This window comes from Phyllostomus hastatus, unplaced genomic scaffold (genome assembly GCF_019186645.2).
Source record: "Phyllostomus hastatus isolate PE091 unplaced genomic scaffold, TTU_PhHast_1.1 phas_contig_80, whole genome shotgun sequence".
Classification (NCBI taxonomy): domain Eukaryota; kingdom Metazoa; phylum Chordata; class Mammalia; order Chiroptera; family Phyllostomidae; genus Phyllostomus; species Phyllostomus hastatus.
The window spans coordinates 11,196,717-11,216,653 of NW_025333960.1; the positions used below are offsets into that span (position 1 = coordinate 11,196,717).

Genomic DNA, 19,937 nt, shown 5'->3' on the forward strand with positions numbered 1-19,937 from the left:
CACCACCCTGTCATTGTTTCAGGCTTAGGTGGAGCAAGGGAACTAAGGCAACCAAGAGATTAGGAGATTTTCTCTCAGACAATGAAGACTCAGGCTTTTGTCAAAGCCAAGGGGTGAAGGTCCATCACCCCCTTTTGCCGTACCCCTCAAAATCCTTCCTTGGGGGCCTCCCACGTGATCGTGCCTGTCTTAGATCATTCCCCCCTTGGGGAATCTTACCAGTCATTGGCTAACCAACCAAGCACTGGGGACCTGGCAGGGTGAAGTAAAAGGAGCAGAAGCAGTGCTCCTGCCAGGGAGATAGGCTTTTGTCTCCTTGCTGGCTTATGATCCAAGGTCGTTCCCTCAGCCTTAGCCTTGGCGGGGGTTACAGCTTCTGATACCAGGCAGGACGGTTCCCAACAAGAAGGCACTTGGCTATCCTGTTTGCTTTAAATTGCTTTTCTACTACTGTATTTTGACATTTGTCCGCTAAATGCATTGCTTCAGAGGACTTTACCCATGTGTTGCATGGGCTGATCATAGAATCTCGATTTAGTCTCCACTGCAGCCACTCCTTGAACAGAGCTTTGTCAGACAAGTCAAGTCCATTTCATCTTTCAGAGATGGCCTTGGGGACCTGCTCCAAGAAGGTCCCGGTCTAGATGCCCTGTTGGCTGAACAGCATAGGGCAGGTGAGGCTCAGCCCCGTTACATCCTCATCTGTGAATGGGGTAAATATGCTCCCTCCTCCTAGGCCTGTTGTGAGGATCAAATGGAGTGATCAGAATAAAGTAAGTTGTATAGCACCTCATGCAAAGGGTCTCTTGGTTACATTCTAGAACCCACTGTAATCCAGCCTTGGAATTGTAGCTGGAATATTCTCAAAGTCCGCTCCTACCTACTTGCTGCTTAAGCTGTCCTTGCAGGCCAATGGTCACACACTTGCCCACATCTTAGTTTCATGTCTGACCATTTCATCCCTAACACACACACACATACTTCACCGTCAAGCAACACTGAGGTAGCCACTGATTGCCCTGCATATTTGTATTTTCAGGATGGTTTCCATTTGTTTATGCTTGTCCCTTGTTTTTCATGCTGGCATCACTCATGCTTCACATAAGCCACTGTGTCACCTCCTCATGGAGGTGATCACCCTGCCTTACCCCAGGGCTGCCTGGGCATCCTTCCTCACTTCCTAGAGCATCTGGACTTTCCTCTGTCTCACACAGCACTCACCCCACCCCCTCAAACCCAAATAGCTGCTATTCTCAACTGAGGCAGTTTTGCCCCTCAGGGGACATTTGGTGATGTCTGGGGGTGTTTTGTCTTCAGCTGTGAGGGTGGTAGTGGCACTGCTGACATCTAGTGGGCAGAGAAGCTGGGGATGCTGCTAACATCCTACAGTTCATCCTACAGCCTTAGAACAAAGAGTGATGTGCCTAAAATATCAACAGTGCCAACGTTAAGAACCCTTCCATAGAGGATGGACAGATTTTGGGCTCATCTCCTCTGGTGGACTTATACATTTGTTAGGGCTCTGATTGAACTAAATCATATTCCTTATTGTTTGTTCCCCTAGAGCAGGAATGCCAAACTCATTTTCACTGGGGGCCACATCAGCCTCACAGTTGCCTTCAAAGGGCTGAACGTAATTTTAGGACTGTATAAATGTAACTACTCCTTAACTATTAAGGAGTTGAAATTACATTCAGCCCTTTGAAGGCAACCGCAAGGCTGATGTGGCCCCCCCAGTGAAAATGAGTTTGACACCCCTGCTCTAGAGCCTAAAATAGTGGCCAGTGCAGACAGAGTACCTAGTCACTGCACCCTGGCTTCTCCCTCACTGCAGCTCCGTATTTATCAATCTGTCTATGCTATTTTGCCTTTCTACTCCTATGTAACCCATGTCATCAGAAACATAAATAAAACTTGCCTTGTTCATCTACTAGTATCCAACTTCTATTTATGCAGAATACACTGCTCACATTATTCATGCAGGAAAAGAGAACCCACAACAGGGCCATTTCACTCTTTGGGATCTGAACATGAGCAGCTTCGCCTTCAGACTGGTACAGCTTCAGATTTCTGTTTCACAGAATCAAACACAGGGGCAGCTCCAAGAATACACTGAATCTACCTTTGCTGGCCATTGAATTTCATTAAATCATCACAGATTAAAATTGAGTTTTTCCAAAGGCTGGCTCCAGGAAGGAAGACAGCCATTGTGCTCTTCCACACCTTTTCCTCCCGGGAAATCACTCCGCTGGGCTAACCTGGTTTTCAGGCTTCAGTCTCTCCTGCCTCTTCCTGTTTGTCCTCACGTTGCTGAGTAACCAGTGAAGGCTTTTACAGTCCTGCTCCTTTGGGCCTGATCATTAAAGCGCACTTCGTCCCCGACAGAGAGTGGAGCAAAGAGGAAATTAAAAGATGATTTGATTAAAAGTCGAGAGAGTAATCAAAAACCAAATCAGCCTTCTGCATGTTAAGTTTATATTAGAAAGCAAGGCGGTGAATTTAAGAGCAGTGAGATTCTGTATAACATTCTCAGACTAAAGTAGAAGAGCGTCAGTGAAAAGCAAATCTCCTTTTAAGAAGGTTCAAATTATTGTGACATTTTAGAATAATAAATTTTAAAATGCCTTAATAAATAATAGAAATGAAGGGTCTAAGTTCAGTCAAGTGAACCATACAATGCCTATCTGAGATACATATCCCTTCAATAGAAAGTATAAAATATGTATAGTGTGTACTTACCTTAGGTGTTTGATAAATAACTTGGAATCTCATTTGAAAACTTCTCCAAGGACCTATCACCGTTCTAATTTCAGATTTGGCATAAACTGTTAGCAAAGGAAACCACCTTGCTGTCAAGGTGACAAGGTGGAGTAGAAAGGGGCCAAAGCCCTGGAGTCTGTGGGATCGATTCCACTTCTAGTCTTAAATCTTTGGTTATGAGTCAGGCTTTGCAGTCAGAGAGCTTAAGATGAATTCCTAGTTCTGTCACTTTCTTGCTGTGTGATTTGGGGCCAATGACTTTGCCTCTCTAAACTTCAGTTTCCTTCTCTGAGATACGGAGAAAATAGTAATTTGTGATTGCTATGAGGATTAAATGAAATGAAGCAGGTAAACTGCTTGAGTCCTGGGATATAGTAAATTGGTAAGCAGTAGCAATGACAAGTACTATTACTGTTACTATTCTACTAATTTTGTGACTTTAGGTAAGTTTTCAGCCTTGCTGAGTTTGTTCTTCGATTAGAAATAGAACTGGAGTGGGGGATGGGGGCAGGGCACAAAGAAAGGTGCTACTGAAGAACCTCAGGAGGCTGCTGTCAATGAGGATGGGGCACTGGAGTGTGGGGTCCAACCCCCCGAAAGCATCTGCCTCTCCTCCAGGCATCACCATTTCAGTGAGTAAGATGAAATAGCGGCGACACGTAATGTTCACCCAGTGGAAACAGGAGCAGTGGAAGGAAAAGTAGGCAGCTAAGAAAGAACTGAAAAGGCAAGAAAGGCTCTTGGTGACAAGGCCCCACTGAAGCCTACACCCAAGACCGCTGACAACCAGCGAGTGTATGCTGAAACCACAGGGGACTGTAAAGATGAAGAGGTTGCTTATGAGGAAGCTACCGATGAATTTGCTTCTTACTTCACAGTCGAACTTCTCCTGAGATTCTTATTACATCAGAGAGACCTCATGGGAGGACAGTATGACTCTGTGAACAGCTCTCCACTATTACACCAAACTCATGTTTATTACAGGAACTAAAAAATTATTCCACAGTACACCTCAAGAGATTTCGCAGACCTGATCATTATTAATGAAAACTGTAAAATACCAAATGGACTAATTCTGAGTCACTTGTCAAATGGACTAACTGCTCATTTTAAAATAAGCAGTACTTATCTGCATAATAAAAATCAAGAGCAAGGACCCCACAGAACACATGCCTGAAATAATTATGAATAATTTTACAATACAGCTGGGTTATTCTGTTGGACAGATGTTTGCATCTCTCTTTTTCCATAATCTTCAGTTTATTGGAAGACAGGTTGCCACATTCCGCAATCTTTGAGATTATATCTTCTTTAGATTTCACAGATACATATTCAAGAGTGAAAAAAATGAGAATTCAGGAACTTGGACCATGCTTTACCTTAAAATTAAGATCTTTTCAGAAAGGAACTTTTGGTTCTAAACATGGAGAGTATGAATGGGTACATATGCTCCAGGAAGTGGATACAAGTAGAAGAAAATTTCATTTATAAAGTACTAAAGGAATAGTATTGGATTTTGCTGAGCAGGACTATCTTGAATTTGTGACAGAAGACTCTTCAAAGTGGCATTTACTGATTTCATATTCCTTCTTTTGTGTCTGGACAATTTACTAAATGCCTTGAATTACCACTCACTGTTTCTGTAGGAAATACAAATAAAAATCATTTTTCTGAGAATTTAAAAAAAAAAAGAAAAGAAAGAGGAAATGGAATGTGTATGACACTGGCCCAGACCTGGAGCTCCATTAAGTGACAGTCATCATCATCATCATCATCATCGACATCATTGTCTTGGTGGTTTCTCAGCTTTTAAGTGATTATACTTTAGTTGAAAGACAGCAAGTTAAGATTCCTCTATACTTAAACACATATGCAAATGAATCATCTCAACCATATAGAAATTACATATGCCTATGGGTAAGAGCCAAAAAAAGACAGAGAATGATAGAAACTGATTGTGGGGTATGTCAGGTGTGTGGATGAAGTTTTTCTTTCTTCTTCTTTGATTTCTACTAATGTCATAACAGTGTGTTATAATGATTTTTTAAATTTTGTTATATAAAAGTATAATGGATCCCACCTTCACAATTAATAATGATTTTTTAATCATGAAGAAAAATTCAAGTCAACACTGTTGCCAATTGTAAAAATTTTCACAAAGTGAAGAGGCCATAACATTGAGCTGGAATAAGCAGGAGTATGAGGAGTGTGGAATAGGAAATAAAAAGGTCTAGCTCAACTGAAAACTCCACTTTGGCTGGCACAAACTAATTGGGAGCAAGCCCAGGTGTGTTCACACCACACTGTTTGTTCCTTGCATTCATTCAACAAGCATTTGTGAAGCATTTGCTCTGTACCAGGCCAGGTGCAATGTCCTAGGAATGCGAAGAAGGGAAAGTCATTGGGGAAACAGCAAAATGATTGCCAACTCCATGTCCTTACTGAATCCCTACTTGAAATCCATCAAAGGATTTCAGTACAAGGTTACAATTGCTGTAACAGAAACATGTCTGAGTTGCAATAGGAAGAGACAGAAGGAGGAAGGAGGTCTGCAAGGGGTGGGGACAGTGCAGATTTAGGGGAAGCAGGAGCTTGGCTTGGTTATGTGGGAGCTGGGGCAGAGCATGGAAAGAGAGGAGCTAGCAAGAGCAGGATGTGCCCTATGCCCAGCAGACCTGCAAGATTTTTTAAAAGATTGGAGGAAGATTTTTTAAAAGACGGGCAAGAGAAGCACCTGCAAATGGAGCAGAGGAAGGAGAGAAATTGAATATCACAGAAAAGAAATGAAAAGTACATGCCCCGAATGTCACTTTTTTCAGGGTAGATCATCTTCAGAGAGTTATTTGACTTGAGTTAATGACTTCTCTGCCTTTAATAGTGATTCAGCTCAGCATAAGTTTAAAGAGGATTTCACTGTTCTGGTGTCATACATGTAGAAAAACCCGTGGCTTTGGCTACAGGTTCCCAAGAGTTGACTGACCCTGCCTTTAGGCCTTCTCAAGATTTAATTATTTAATATTGTAATAGATTTTAAATATCTCTTAATTTAAAAGAATTGAAAGAAGTCTTAATTAAGTACAGAAAAGGCTTAAATTTTTGCAGTTATATGTTTTGTTCAGCTGAGTAAGCTTTATTTCCACATTAACACCTGTCTTGGGGTCACATCTTCTTATCTCTTCTGCCTGTCCCCTTGCCAGCTTCACTGAGGCACACAGGGCTCTTTCTCAAGGGCACCAGACTTGGTCTTACCCCAGGACTGTATTCCCCAGCTTGGAGCTCACATCTTTGCAAATCCCTGTGCACTGCCTGCAGCCCCAGCTAAGTGCCTAATGATGGGGCTTGCCTCAAGGACTGAGAAGGAAGTGGATGTCAACCACCCACTTTGGAGGCTGAAAAGTGTAGAGTGGGTTGCCCAACCTCCTGTCTGGCTGTCCTATGAGATAGCAAGTCCAACAGATAGCTCAGGACCAACCAAGGGGTGGGGAAGGAGAAATCTTAAAATTCGATTGAGTTTAAACCAAAAATTACTGCAACATCTCTGACTTTAATTGCATTTATATGGATGGTTTTGTGTAAGTTTTAGTTTCCAGGAAGCTATAAGAGCTCAAGAGAGAGACTTCAGTTTGGTTCTAAGGAAATAAGAAATTTATTTTTTCACAGCTCAGTTTGGCTGAAAATCATGTATACTCTATCTACAGAGCTTTTAAAAATTAAAAAAACAAATTAATGAAAACATTATGGGAGAGAAAGCAAAACATGTTGGTGTTTTTTATTTTTATTTTTTGAAAGGAAAAGAAAAACAACCTTTTCCATGGTCCATGGCTCTGTAAAGATTTGTATATTTGGATTTAATTTGGTCTTCAGTTCAGTAAATTGGACCAGTTTGTGTTGGCTTCCAGTTCATTTCACATCCCTGTAAATATATTTGCCCTTTGAGAAGCAAATATGCTCCAAAAAGAGTAAGTCTAGAATGGTACCTTATGCCACTCGAAATCTTAATTCGTTTGTGAGCACATGAAATATCTAGGTGCAGAACCAAATTTTCTTTCAGATACTTCTGGCTCCATGTGGTCTTAGAAAAGCCCCATCTCTGTATTTATTCTGAGGTGTTCTGAGGAACTCCCAGGCAGAGGTAGATTTACTGTAAAGATGGTACAGCTTAAATTCGGGCCCCTCATGCGCCACAGATGTTCCCAAAGCACCAGATGAGACTACAGTGATGTGTTCATGTAGTGGCATTTAAAGAAATAAAATGTATAAAAGTGAGGCATTTTAGCTATAGTCCACTATCTTCCCCTTCATCACACTGCCTCTTGGTTCAGATGGCATCAAAGTATCTAAACATTTTGGGAATTCAGATGAAGGAAATCTGTATAAGCAACACATCTTGTTTGGGCTTAGTGGAGTATATTTATATGCTTCTTGTTACTTCCATGGGTAATTAAATTATTATTAGCAATCCTGGGGTCAAAATAGCTTCTAGGACAATTCTTATCACTCACTGTACATCTCAAATAATGTTGTGACATGAAATTGCAAAACCAGAGGTCATGTTGAGATACCAAAGTGTCCTGTGGCTCTTGGCATCAGAAGCTAATTTGTGGAAAGTTCTTTCAGTTGTCAGACATTGTGGTATGTTGTTTGCAAAGTTGGCTATAGTAGGTCTTCCCACTCTGCGTGTTCACTTATACAATGTGTCTTTCCTGCATGTTGCATTAGGAGGTGGAGACTATGTCCAAACACCTTGAATCTGGGCCACATTGGGACTTAGTCTGACCAAAAGAATGTAATGGAGCCCTGGCTGGCATAGCTCAGTGGACTGAGCATGGGCTGTGAACCAAAACATTGCAGGTTCGATTCCCAGTCAGGGCACATGCCTGGGTTGCAGGCCGTGACCCCCAGCAACCACACATTGATGTTTCTCTCTCTCTCTCTTTCTCCCTCCCTTCCCTCTCTAAAAATAAATAAAATCTTTAAAAATTTAAAAAAAAAAAGAATGTAATGGAAGTGCAAATACAGTTTTCTTTTTCTGCAGTTCAGCTTCCACTTTCTCCCTGTTTCTATCATGTGAAGAAGCCCAGGCTAGCTCCATTGAGGATGAGAATCTGTAAGAAAAGAGATCTCCAGCTGATAGCCAGCACTGGCCAGCAGGGGTGTGAGTGAGGCCATCTTAGCCCATCCAGCCCCAACTGAGCCATCAGATAGTTGCCACTTTATGAACATTGCAGGTCAGAGCAGCAGAACCATCCAGCTGAACCCAGCCCAACTTGCTGATCCAAAGAAGCATGAGGAAATAAAATAATCATTACTTAAAGCCATTAAGTTTGGGAGTGGTTTTTTATGCAACAGTGAATAACTAATACACACAGGAAGTTATGCACAGTGGATCTGGTTCTCAACCATGCCTAGGGAAAATAGTTTTCTTCTGTCAAAAATGTACTCATAATACATTTTATGAAATTATACATGAACTATACAGTTTCCTTTATGCCCTTTCTTCCTTCCTTCTTTTTATCTCATGGGAATAATGATAAACCATGAATAAGCCTTTAGAAATACAATTTGAAAACATGTTTTGGAAAGTTCAGTTTAAAAAGTAAGAAATCAGAGACTCATGATATGAATGTATAGGAAGAGTATCTTCTTTTGTCACCTTTAACTTTATTAACTAAAAAAAAGGAGGAAATTCAGACAAAAATAAATAAATAAAAGAGCAAACTCCAACTGAGCACCATTCTACAATGAAGATGGCCTGTACTCTTCAGAAAGGTCATGATCATGAAAGTTTAAAAAGAAAGACTAAGGAATTGTTCCATATAGAAAGAGCCTAAAGAGAAATGATAACTACATAAAATGTGTGATTCTTAATTGGATCTTGAACCAGGAAAACTTAATTTTTTTCTATTTTACTGTGAGGACATTAGTGGAATTCCTTCTTTCTTCCTGCTGTGAATTCTTACCTTTTGTGACAGCATGGATAGAACTGGAGATTACCATGCTAAGTGCAATAAACCAGGTAGTGAAAGAAAAAAAAAACATATAATCTCACTTATAAGAGGAATCTAATCAACAAAATAAACTAGTGAGCAAAACAGAACCAGAGGCATAGAACTATGAAACAGACTGACAGCTTCCAGAGGTGAGGGGGGAGACAAGGACTGATTGAAGAAGGTGAGGGGACCATTCAAAGAACACATATGAAGGACCCATAGACAAGGACAACAGTGAGGGGACTGATCACAGAAGTGTGGGCAGGCTGGGTGGAAAGGGGCAAAGGGGGGAAAAGTGGGACAACTATAATAGCATGAACAATGAAATATTATACAAAAAATAAATAAAAAAGGGCATTAGTGGAGCAATTCTGAAATTTGAATTAGGTTTATGAATTAGATAACAGTATTATGCCAATGTTAATTTTATGCTTTGAAAACCATACCATGGTTATACAACAGAATGTCATTTTTTTAATAGAAATGCACACTGACGTATTTATGAGCAAAGGGACATAATGTCTACAACTTACTCTCAAATGGCTTAAAATACATGGATATAAATATATTTATTGAATACTATACATACAAAACAGAATAATAAAGTAAATGAGGCAAATGTTCTCAATTAAAAAAGAGAATACTTGTAATAAGGATGTTTCTAAGAACTTTTCTTGCAAGCTGCATTTGAATATACCAGTGTTATGTCAGTGTGTGTGTATTTGGCACCCATTCTGTAATGTATGTGGAGAAGCGTTTAAGAACATTTATAATAAAGATTTTAAAAAAAACTTAAAAAGGGAAAGGAAAGATATAAAAGCCTAGAGAAAAGATTTGAAAAGCAACTCAGTAAAACCCAGAAAAAAAGGAGAAAGAGAAAAAAGAAAGAGTGAAGGTAGAGGAAGGGGGAGGAGAAGGGAGGAGGGGAAAGAGAAAGGGAGAGGAGAGAAGAGGAGGGAAGGGGAGGAAGGCACCGAGAGGAGGAGGGGAAAATAGCTATTTCAGGAACTTCAAAATGTCGGCCACACTTTTCCTTTGTAATTATGAAGGATTAATTTGCTAAGTGGGGAAACTGTATTGCTAAGTAGAAAAGCTTACAGGTAAATCTCAAGAGGGCTGAGAAGGTGCAGCAGGAAACCCACCCACAACCCACTCACCACCCAGCACTCATACCACCCCACCCATCTCTTTGGAACAAAGCTACTGACAGCGGCGAAGGGATGTACGTTAGACTGTTTGAGGAATTTTGTTTCCCAGGACAACAGTTTGCATCATTTCATCACTCATGGCCAGGGCACATTGCCACATGACCTTGTATGAAGAAACCTGGAAGCAGATGTCGCTTGTTAAAAGTGAGTGGCCATCACCATGTGAGCTTATTTCTCGTGTGCCACCTCCATCTGTCCATGTTCATCCTCATCTGAGTTGTGTTGACTTTTAGTAAAAATGGTGTAGGAGAGGTAGAAATGGGAGAGCTAAGGATGATAAGTGGGAGAATATACTTCACACATAACTTTACAGCGTGGGAATTCTATTTTTTAAATAATGTTGCTTCTATTTTTTTAAGATTTTATTTATTTATTTTTAGAGAGGGAAGGGAGGGAGATAGAAAGAGAGAAAAACATCAGTGTGTGGTTGCTAGGGGTTATGGCCTGTAACCCAGGCATGTACCCTGGCTGTGAATCGAACCTGCGACACTTTGGTTCACAGCCTGTGCTCAATCCACTGAGCTATGCCAGCCAGGGCTGGAATTCTATTTTTTTTTTCATGCAGTAGTGTGGGAATCACATTTCTGTTTCTTTGAATGTTTTTTCAAGACCCTGATTCCTTTGAAATATGTACAAATGTTCATGTTTTCTACTCTCACTTTTGAGAATTACTTCCCCATAAATTGCCTTCTAGTTCAAAAAAATTACTTCTTTTTAAAAAGAGTGGGAGAGAAGCAGCTTTGCCTTTATGGGACTGGAGCCTCAGGTCTCTCTCTGAAAACTGAAGAAATGTTGTAAGGACTGGACATGTCTCCACATAGAGTCTGGCCCAGAGGATGAGCTCAATAAATGAAAGCAGCTATCATTTTTGTTGTCTTATTTCTTCCTTCCCATATAAAAATACAGAGGTGGCTCATCTAAAAGAAATCAGGGCAGGCAAAATGGGAATCAAGAAGTACATTGGGAAAGCTAGGTAGTCATCATCAAAGAAATTCAGCCTGTTTGGACTTCTCTTATTCTTTGCCTTCCGGTCTGTTTGTGTGTATTTGTTGGGAACCATCTGCCTGGTTTTAGAAGCTGTAACTCCCCCTCCCCCATGGCTAAGGCTGAGTGAGGGACCTTCAGACCATAAGCCACTAAGGAGACAAATCTTATCTTCTTGGCAGGAACACCACTTCTGCTCCTTTTTCTTCCCCCTGCCTGTCCCCCAGTGCTTGATTGGTTAGCCAATGATGGGTAAGATTCCCCAAGGGGGGAACAACCTCAGACAGGCATGATCACAGGAAGGCCCTCAGGGAAGGACTTGGGGGGCTATAGCAAAAGGGGGTGATAGATCCTCGCCCCTCGGCTTTGACGTAGCCTGAGTCCTCATTCTGTCTGTGAGAAGTCTCCTAATCTCTTGGCTGCCTTACTTCCCCTGCCTGACTTAAGCCTGAAACAATGCCTTAAGCCTGAAACAATGCTGGTGGTGGGTGCAGCCCTGTGCTGGAAAGGTCAGGTTCCCTAGGGCAATCAGGTCTAAGAAAGAATACGTAAAATCCTGTGAAATCTGCTTTGTTTAGAATGCTCTCAATTAAATGATAAAGGTCCAAGCAAGAAGTGAGTTTGTTCCTCAAAATTTTATGGTTCTTTAACTATCTGACCCTGACCCAAAATAGGCCCTCAGAGTTCTTTGTATGTTATCTATTGTTTGATCCTTACTGCCTGATAATGATTAATGAGCTTTATCTGTATTCATGTGCAAAATGAACGCAATAAAAGCCCATTGAGGAAAAGGCTCTTGGTCCTTCTCTTTTGAGAGATTGGCCACCTTTCCTCCCCAAGCAGATCATGTCTTGGTAGACTTATTCTCATCCATGGCGGCCGGGGCGGGCGGGGGGGGGGCCCTGCAGGTGAAGCCCCCCCACATGTATTTACTACACTAAATACCTAGTGTTCTTATTGCCCTATCTTCTTTAATCCAGCATCACTGCTTTGTAAAACACACGCTGGTATCTGCTATGGAGAGACACCAAAATACAGACACTGCCCTTGAGCAGCAGCCAGGAAGAATAGTAGATAATGGGGGAGGGCCTCAATTGGAGAGCTGAACAGACTTTTTGCAGTGTAATTGTTACAGAACAAACAAGGGGGGCCTGGGACAATATACTATTATTGAAAGAAGGCCCCAGGTCCGTTATGTCCGCCGCCAAAGGAAAGACGTCTCTCAATGCCAGAGATTCGTGAAAAGGAAAGGAAATGTTTATTTAATGCTATACAGACTTCAAGTAGTGACCTAATGTCTTTATCAAAAAATCCTAAAGTCCCTAAAAACACCCACAAACACACAGTTCTTCCTTCCTTTCCCCTTTGCCCAGTCCAGAGTACCGTATCTCAGGAAAGGAACTAGAAGTCCATGGCTCAGGCAGTCCTCTGGTTCTTAGTTAGTCCTCCATCTCGACTGGGAGACCTCCCTGGGTTCCCGGCACCTTCAGCTGAGTCGCCGGGATCTCTGCTAAAACCAGGTGGTGGTTCCCCCTTCTAAAGCTGCGGGAGTCTCCACTCTGTCAAGGCGCATGGTTCTCTCTCCTAAAGCAGCACGATTCTCCCCCAGTGGCTGAGGTCCTCCCCATTCTGCTAAAGCCACATGGTTCTCCCTCTCTGGGATGCGGGAGTCTTCACTCTGCTAAAGCTGTGTGGCTCTCTCTACAATGGCCGTGATCCTCTCTGCACCTCCACAGCCACATGGTTCTCCTTCAGTTCTGCGGGAAGGGAGAGTCCTCACTCTGCTAAAGCCGCATGGTTCTCTCTCTAACGGCTGCCAAGTCTGGGTTTTAAATCCCCATGGCCAATCTTCCTCTGCAGCCTCATTTCCGACTCCTCCCACACTCGGCTTCACATGCCAGAACTGTATCCTTCCAGCTTTACTGGGTTGCCATCTTGAGTCTGGGCACGTGTGGCCCCATGTCCTGGAGCCAATCTTCTCCGAGCTCCCACACAGGCACTGTACCTTGGGGGATCTGCCCCCAGTCACGTCTTGGTGGGGAAGTTACGTCCATTCCCCTGGCTCAGGGCATGGCCACAGCTATTTAACATATCTAAGCGACCAGCCAAAGGCTATAGATATGTTAAATGACCACACCAGAGGGTAGCTGCAAGGCTGTTGCTATGCAAAACAGCTCTCAATAGCCCTGCTCCATTTGTCCCTTCCCCCAACCCACACCCTGGGTGGGGGGATGGAGACATCTTAAAACCTCCTGGACACCTTAAGTTCCGGACCCCATTTCAAATGCCCATTTGGGGTCCCCCCTCTAGGCTGCACCCTGTAACATAATGATTATTATTAACTAATTGCAAGGCTTAGCATAATCCCAAGAATGGCATTTCGCAGGTTTAACAGATGCAGCAGTTCTACCCACTAGCTAGATTAGCCCCAGTGACACCATAAAACTCTTATGTTTATTAAAAGTCTATGAGACAATGAACCCCAGGCATTTTTCCAAAAAGTAGAATAGACAGTGAAAGTGGATGGAATAGAAAATGTATGGAGAGCAAGAGAGAGAGATAAGTGGAAAGAAAATAAAGACAGTGCAGGTAGTAAATATAAAGAAATAGGGTTTGATGACCACTGAGGATAAGCCCTGGGAGGGATTTGGGAAAATGATCATCTTTGAAAGTCATTATAGGAACATGACAGCAGTCCTAATTAAGTTGACATAGCATCATCTTTTCCTAGAACAGTATTCACGAAAGATTTTGTTTTCAGCAACTTCAACAAGCAGAACAGTCAAGTTCTATATAAAGTTGATACAGCATCATCTTTTCCTAGAACCAGTAGTCACAAAAGATTTTGTTTTCAGCAACCTCAATTAGAAGAACAGCCAAGTTCTATATAAAGTCTGGCCAAAACGTTTCACAACTATCTTTTTTGAGCCAAGCAAATTATTTTTAACTCATAGACACTAAAGACTCAAGTACATCATCAAACAGAAGTCTGTATTCTTCCACTGTTGATTCTAATCTCATAATTCAAAACAACTGAAGAGTCTAAACATCAACAAAGTACAACAAAGCTTAACAAAAACCAAGCATGCTAATGCTGGGAGGAATCCCAGGTGTCTGGTTTACTGCCTCTGAATTTATAGATAATTGAGCTGAGATCTGATGCTACCCACAGACCTATGCAGCTGATGGCAGAGCCAGGGCTGGACCTGAATCCCAACACCTGGCTCAGCACCACTTCACTACTACCTGGTGCTTTCCTGAAAACACTTTATCCTACTACCCTTTCCAGTGACATTGTATTCTAAGCAGAATTAAATCTTCTAAGTAAAAGGAATGAGGCTGTGATTGGTTGACTTTCCAGGCTTTAACAGGAAGAAATGTTCTGTTCACCAGTGTGGCCTGCCTGCATCTCCAAGATGCCCCGTGAAGAGAATGTTTGCCTGCCCTCCCTACAATTAACATGAACTTTGTGGGGAAAGGGAGAATTTGGGTGGTGTGTAGAACACTGGGTGTCAATATGGAGCCTCTAAACCTTCCTTTCCTCACAGGAATATAAAGGAGACACTGGAGAAAATGTGTCATCATGATGTTGGGTGCTGGATGGAGGACTCAGTTTGCATCAGGGAGACTTGGCTCTGAGACTCAGCTCTTCCACTGATTGCCTGGGCAACTTGCTTTCTCACTGGGCCTCTGAATTTCAGTGTCTTTGTTAATAAAATAGAAACAAGATGCCATCAACAACAGGTCTTGGAAGTAATTCAGTAGGATAACAGATGTGATCACTCATTATAAACCACACTTAACAGATGTAAGTTATTATAGTTATTGTACTTTTTCAAAAATTGGTCACTCTGGTTCTTGCCTCATATTAAGCATATACTTAGAGCTACTCAGCTTGGGCAAGTATAAAGTAATAGTTAAGAGAAAAGATTTTAGCATTTGACAAATCTGAGTTTTAATACCAGTTCTACATGTTTTTCTTATAGTACATTGGGCAATTTATTTATGCTTTCTCAACCTTGACTTGTCATGTCTGAAACAAAACTGGCAAAACCACCTGTCTTTCCCTCAGGTTGAGTTAGTACATGCACAGTGCTTATGACCTGACACGTGCCTAACTGCCCTACACATGTTAACTAAGTTTGTTAGTACAAGAAATTTTTTAAAAATTTCCCTGTGGAACTACCAGACAGAATTTGGTTCTGAAGTCTATATCTGAAGTAAGATTAAAGGACTGCTTAGGGTTGCTTTCTGAGCTGGTTTGAAGATCAAGCAGATATGAGTCTGTAGAAGCTTGCATGTCATGCAATGGGCTACTTCCAAGGCATCTAGCACAGGGTGCTGCTGTGGCACATGTGAAAGTTGCAAGATTGGAGACCCAAATTTCCACAGTCTAGAATCTCCACACTCACTTTCACTCATGGTTTTGTGGTTCCCTGTGCACTATAATTGGGGAATTCATAAAATGAAGTTAAGAATGTAAATTAAGCTGTATTCATATCACTTATAAGGAGTGGGGAAATGAACTGGAATTATCTTCTGGAAGGTGAGCCCCTTTTAGAAGAGGCTTCCCCTGCTAGGTGAGTGTTCTAGGAACCCATTTGTATTAGAGTGCCAGCTGACGTTGTTGTGAGAGGCTGCATTTGGCTTCAATGATTTTTCTTTTGAAGACTCTTTCAACTCATTTGCCCATTTCGTGATGGGTGATTTACAAGCACATCCGCCCACACTGTGGTAAGCATTCAGCAGTTTTTTACCACAAATGGCATGATCCCTGTGTCTCACCCTTCTTATTCACCTGATCTTACTTCGAGTGACTTTTTGTTTGTTTGTTTCCCCAGATGAAAAAAAGTCCTCAAAGGGAAAGAAACATTGTGCAGACATGGAAGAGGTGAAACAAAACAGCAGAAGCACTATCAGAATCAATGAGTTTAAAAACTGTTTTAATCAATGGAAAATGTCTCAATAGGTGTATTGCATCAAATGGAGAGTACTTTGAAGGTGACTGAAGTTTAAACACGTAAGAATAAATACACTGTTTTTTTATCAATAAATTCTGGGTTTTGGGTTGCTCCCCCCTCATAATTGAATATATTCATTATATTGGATATTTATTAACTAGTGATTTTAATTTAAATGGAAAGACCTCCTCTTTTAAATTATTGTTTTAGTATTTTATAATAAAGCATTATTTAATGATTTTCTATAAATGTGTGCAACACTAAAGGGTAAATGAAGATGCAGATGTGGAGTGTTCACTTTTTGCTTATAATCTGAATGTTTTGTTCAAGGATAGAAATGGAATTTTTGGAGAACTGAAAGATCTTTCCAATCAAGGTGACAGCAGCACTTGAATCCTCCCACAATCCTTTTAATACTACAGAACAACCATCGTTCAGAACTGCCTGAAATCTTGCTAAATCTAAGTCCTACAAGTAGGGATATAAAGAAGAAGCCACATGGAGACTGTCAGGAGAGGCAGTAGAACAGGCTGATCCCACACCCATGTGTGGTGGATAAAAATTGGGAAGGATATCTCAGCTGCAGAGGTTCCCCTTGGGGAAAGAGGTATATCCCCAGCCCCTGCCCAGGGCTCCAGTGTTGGAAACAGAAGTCCGCATAACTCCTGGCTATAAAACCATCAAGGATTGTGGCTGAGTGAGACAGAGGCTTCTGGAGTCCCAGGCATTTCCTCTTAAGGGGTCCACGAATATACTTATGTGGACTCATTCCCTCTGGGTTCTGGTGCTGGGTTGGTAGCTCAAGGGGTGCAAAGTACATGAGGGGAGAAACTAAGGTGTCTGGCAACAGGGTGAGCGCTAGAAGGGTGGGGTGGCTTGCTCTGGGACAGAGGTGCTGGCAGAGGCCATTGTTTCTTCTCTGAGTGCTTCCCCCATGGAACCAGCAGGCAGGCACTACATGTGAGTCTCTATCAACCCAGCTATCACTATTGGCCTCATCCTGGTGATTCCCTGAGACCCCACCCCACCAACTTGTGGGCCCACTCAAGCTGTTTCCAGTGGCTTTTCCAGATAAATGACATGTCTTGGTTCATGCTTCAGACTTTCCTAAAATCTCTCAAACAAGCAGCATCTGGCCTTAGCATATCCCATACCTCTTGATAAGTGGCCCCAACCTGGCACTAGCTACAGCCAGCCTTGGTTCTCAGCTTGGCCTCTCCTGGGCACCTCGAAGCCCAGCACAAATAACAGCCATCTGTATATTGCTTTGTAGCCCATGCTGGGTGGCCCTAGGCAGAACAAAGGTAGTGGCTGACCATGGTCTGCACCTCCTGGGAGGCTCCAGAGCCAGCACACCTAGGAGACAGCTTCAGATCACATCAAAGTACCACCCAACCACCTCCACAAGTGACACACTCAAGGGGAAGACTCAGCAGGCACCAGAGACCTGTGAAGTAAGTTCTTGGGGTGGGCCCCTGCATAGCTGATCCTCCATGGTGGTTGCAGCCAGTCCTTGCAGCCAATTAGGCTAGGGATAAATCCCTCCCATTGATGTTCCAACAGCAATCAAGGCTCAACTACTAGAGGAGGGTGTACACAACCCTCATGGTGGAGGGGCACACCTGGAGTGCCCAGCTCAGGTGAATGATGAACAAGGAGATTGCAGCACTGGACCCTACAGGACACATATTACTTTAGGCCACTCTACCAAGCCTGGGAGACATAGCAGCTTTATTGAATGCATAGAAACAAACACAAGGAAGAAGCAAAAATGAGAAGACAAAGCAACAGGTCCCAAATGAAAGAACAAAACAAAACTCCAGACAAAGGACTATACAAAATAGAGACAATCTGCCAGATGCAGAATTCAAAACACTGGTTATAAGGATGCTCAATGAATTTAGGGAAAGAGTAGACAAACTTAGTGATAACTTTACCAAAGAGATAGAAGACATAGAAAGAACCAGTCAGAAATGAGTAATACATTAACTGAAATGAAGAATACATTACAGGGATACAACAGTAGAGTAGTTGAAGCCAAGAATCAAAACAGCATTTTGGAATATAAGAAAGCAGTAAGTACCCAATCAGAACAACAAAAAGAAAAAAAGAATCCAAGAATATGATGATAGTTCTTCAAGGGGCCTCTGGGACAATATCAAGTATACCAACATTTGCACCATGGAGTTGCCAGAAGGAGAAGAGAAAGAGAAAGAAATTAAAAACCTATTAAAAAATAATGACAGAAGACTTCCCTAACCTGGTGAAAGAAATAGACATAAAAGTCCAGGAAGTCCAGAGAGTCATAAATGAGATGAACCCAAAGAGGCCCACACCAAGACACATCATAATTAAAGTGCCAAAGGTGAAAGACAAAGCGAGAAACACAAAAGCAGCAAAAGAAAAGTAGCTAGTTTCCTACAAGGAAGCTCCCATAAAACTGTCAGCTGATTTCTCAACAGAAACTATGCAGACCAGAAGGGATCAGAAAGAAATTTTCAAAGTGAAGAAAAGCAACAACTTACAACCAAGATTCTCTACCCAACAGAGCTATCATTTAGAACTGAAGGACATGTGAGGACCTTCCCAGACAGGAAAAAGGTAAAGCAGTTCATTACAACCAAACTAGTATTACGTGAAATGTTAAGGGTCTTCTTTAAAAAGAAGAGGAAAAGAAAAAAGATAAAAAAATATGAACAATAAAATAGCATTAAATACATATCTATCAACAACTGAGTCTAAAAAAAAAGAAACAAACAAACAAAACAGAAACAGACTCATGAGTGCAGAGAGCATTTTGATGGTTGCCAGACAGTGGGGTTTTGAGGGTTGGGTGAAAGAGATGAAGGGATTAGAGGGTGCAGATTGGTGGTTGCAGAGTGGTCATGGGGATGTAGAATGCAGCATAGGGAATATGGTATTCTGGTGACTATGCATGGTGTGGGATGGGTACAGGATTTATCAGGATGATCACTTAGTATGTTGTATCAGAGCTGGTCACTGGGGTGCACACCTGAAACTAGCGTAGTATTGTATGTCAGCTATAACTGAACAATAAAAAGTGACTTAAAAATTTCAGATCAACTGGCTGTATATGTCTGGTTGATGTTTAACATTGAAATGAAGTGGGAGATAGTTGGTAACTAGATGCCACCCCTGCACCATGCTTTGAATTCACCATGTGATCATTTTTTTGGCATTCCTGCTTTTCTACTCCAATGATGCAGGAAAAATTAGCCATGTTGGGCATATTTGTGGCACTTTTATAAAATGTATGTGTGTCTCTGTGTGCATAAGTAACTGAGTGTGAATGAGTGCAAGTGTGTTGAATGTGAATGTGTGTCAGTGCATGAATGAGTGTGAGTTTGTGCATATAGTTTTACCTATGTCATTTTGTCTTTCAGGCTAACTTTATAATTTGATCCCCATATATAATGTGATTCTGTAATACAGCAGCAGCAATAACAGATCTGCTCAGCAAGTTTTTTACTGCAATGGTCATCGTGACGTGATGCACATCCCCATGTCCATGCATTCTCTCCCACATATTCTACTCTAGGTCCCCTCTGGATGCAGATTTGACACGATCCTAAATGACTTAGAAATCATCAGAGCCAATTCACTATGGAAAATGTGCTAAGAATATCCAACTCTTTCTGTCAGCTCCTTCTGTCCTGCTTCTACTTAGGAAGACAACATATGAATAGCTTGGAAGTTCAGAAAATAGCTCAAAATCATTTCCCTTTTCTTTCTCACCCCTTCAACTTATTCCTGTGTCAAGGTCTAACCTTACCCCTACCTTCACCTTTAGCTTTCTCTGGTCATTCCACCTCACAGGGATTTGTCCTTGTACTTTGAACTCTGATGTAAAATGATGCAGAAGATTTATTCCATCAGAATTCTCTTTGGGAAAATCACTGACTGTGTTTAAATGTAATATTTTGAAAATGTTCTTGGATTAAAAGTGAGATTCAAAGGAAATGAATAAGTAACAGAAGGTGGCCACCAATATGCCTTCTAAAGAAATTTGAGCA

The 19,937-nt window shown here is 41.7% G+C and overlaps 1 pseudogene; it reads left to right on the top strand.

Annotated features, from left to right (window-relative positions):
- Window positions 1–2,030: 2,030 nt before the first annotated feature.
- On the top strand, window positions 2,031–4,251 carry LOC123826326 (annotated as a pseudogene).
- Window positions 4,252–19,937: the final 15,686 nt, after the last annotated feature.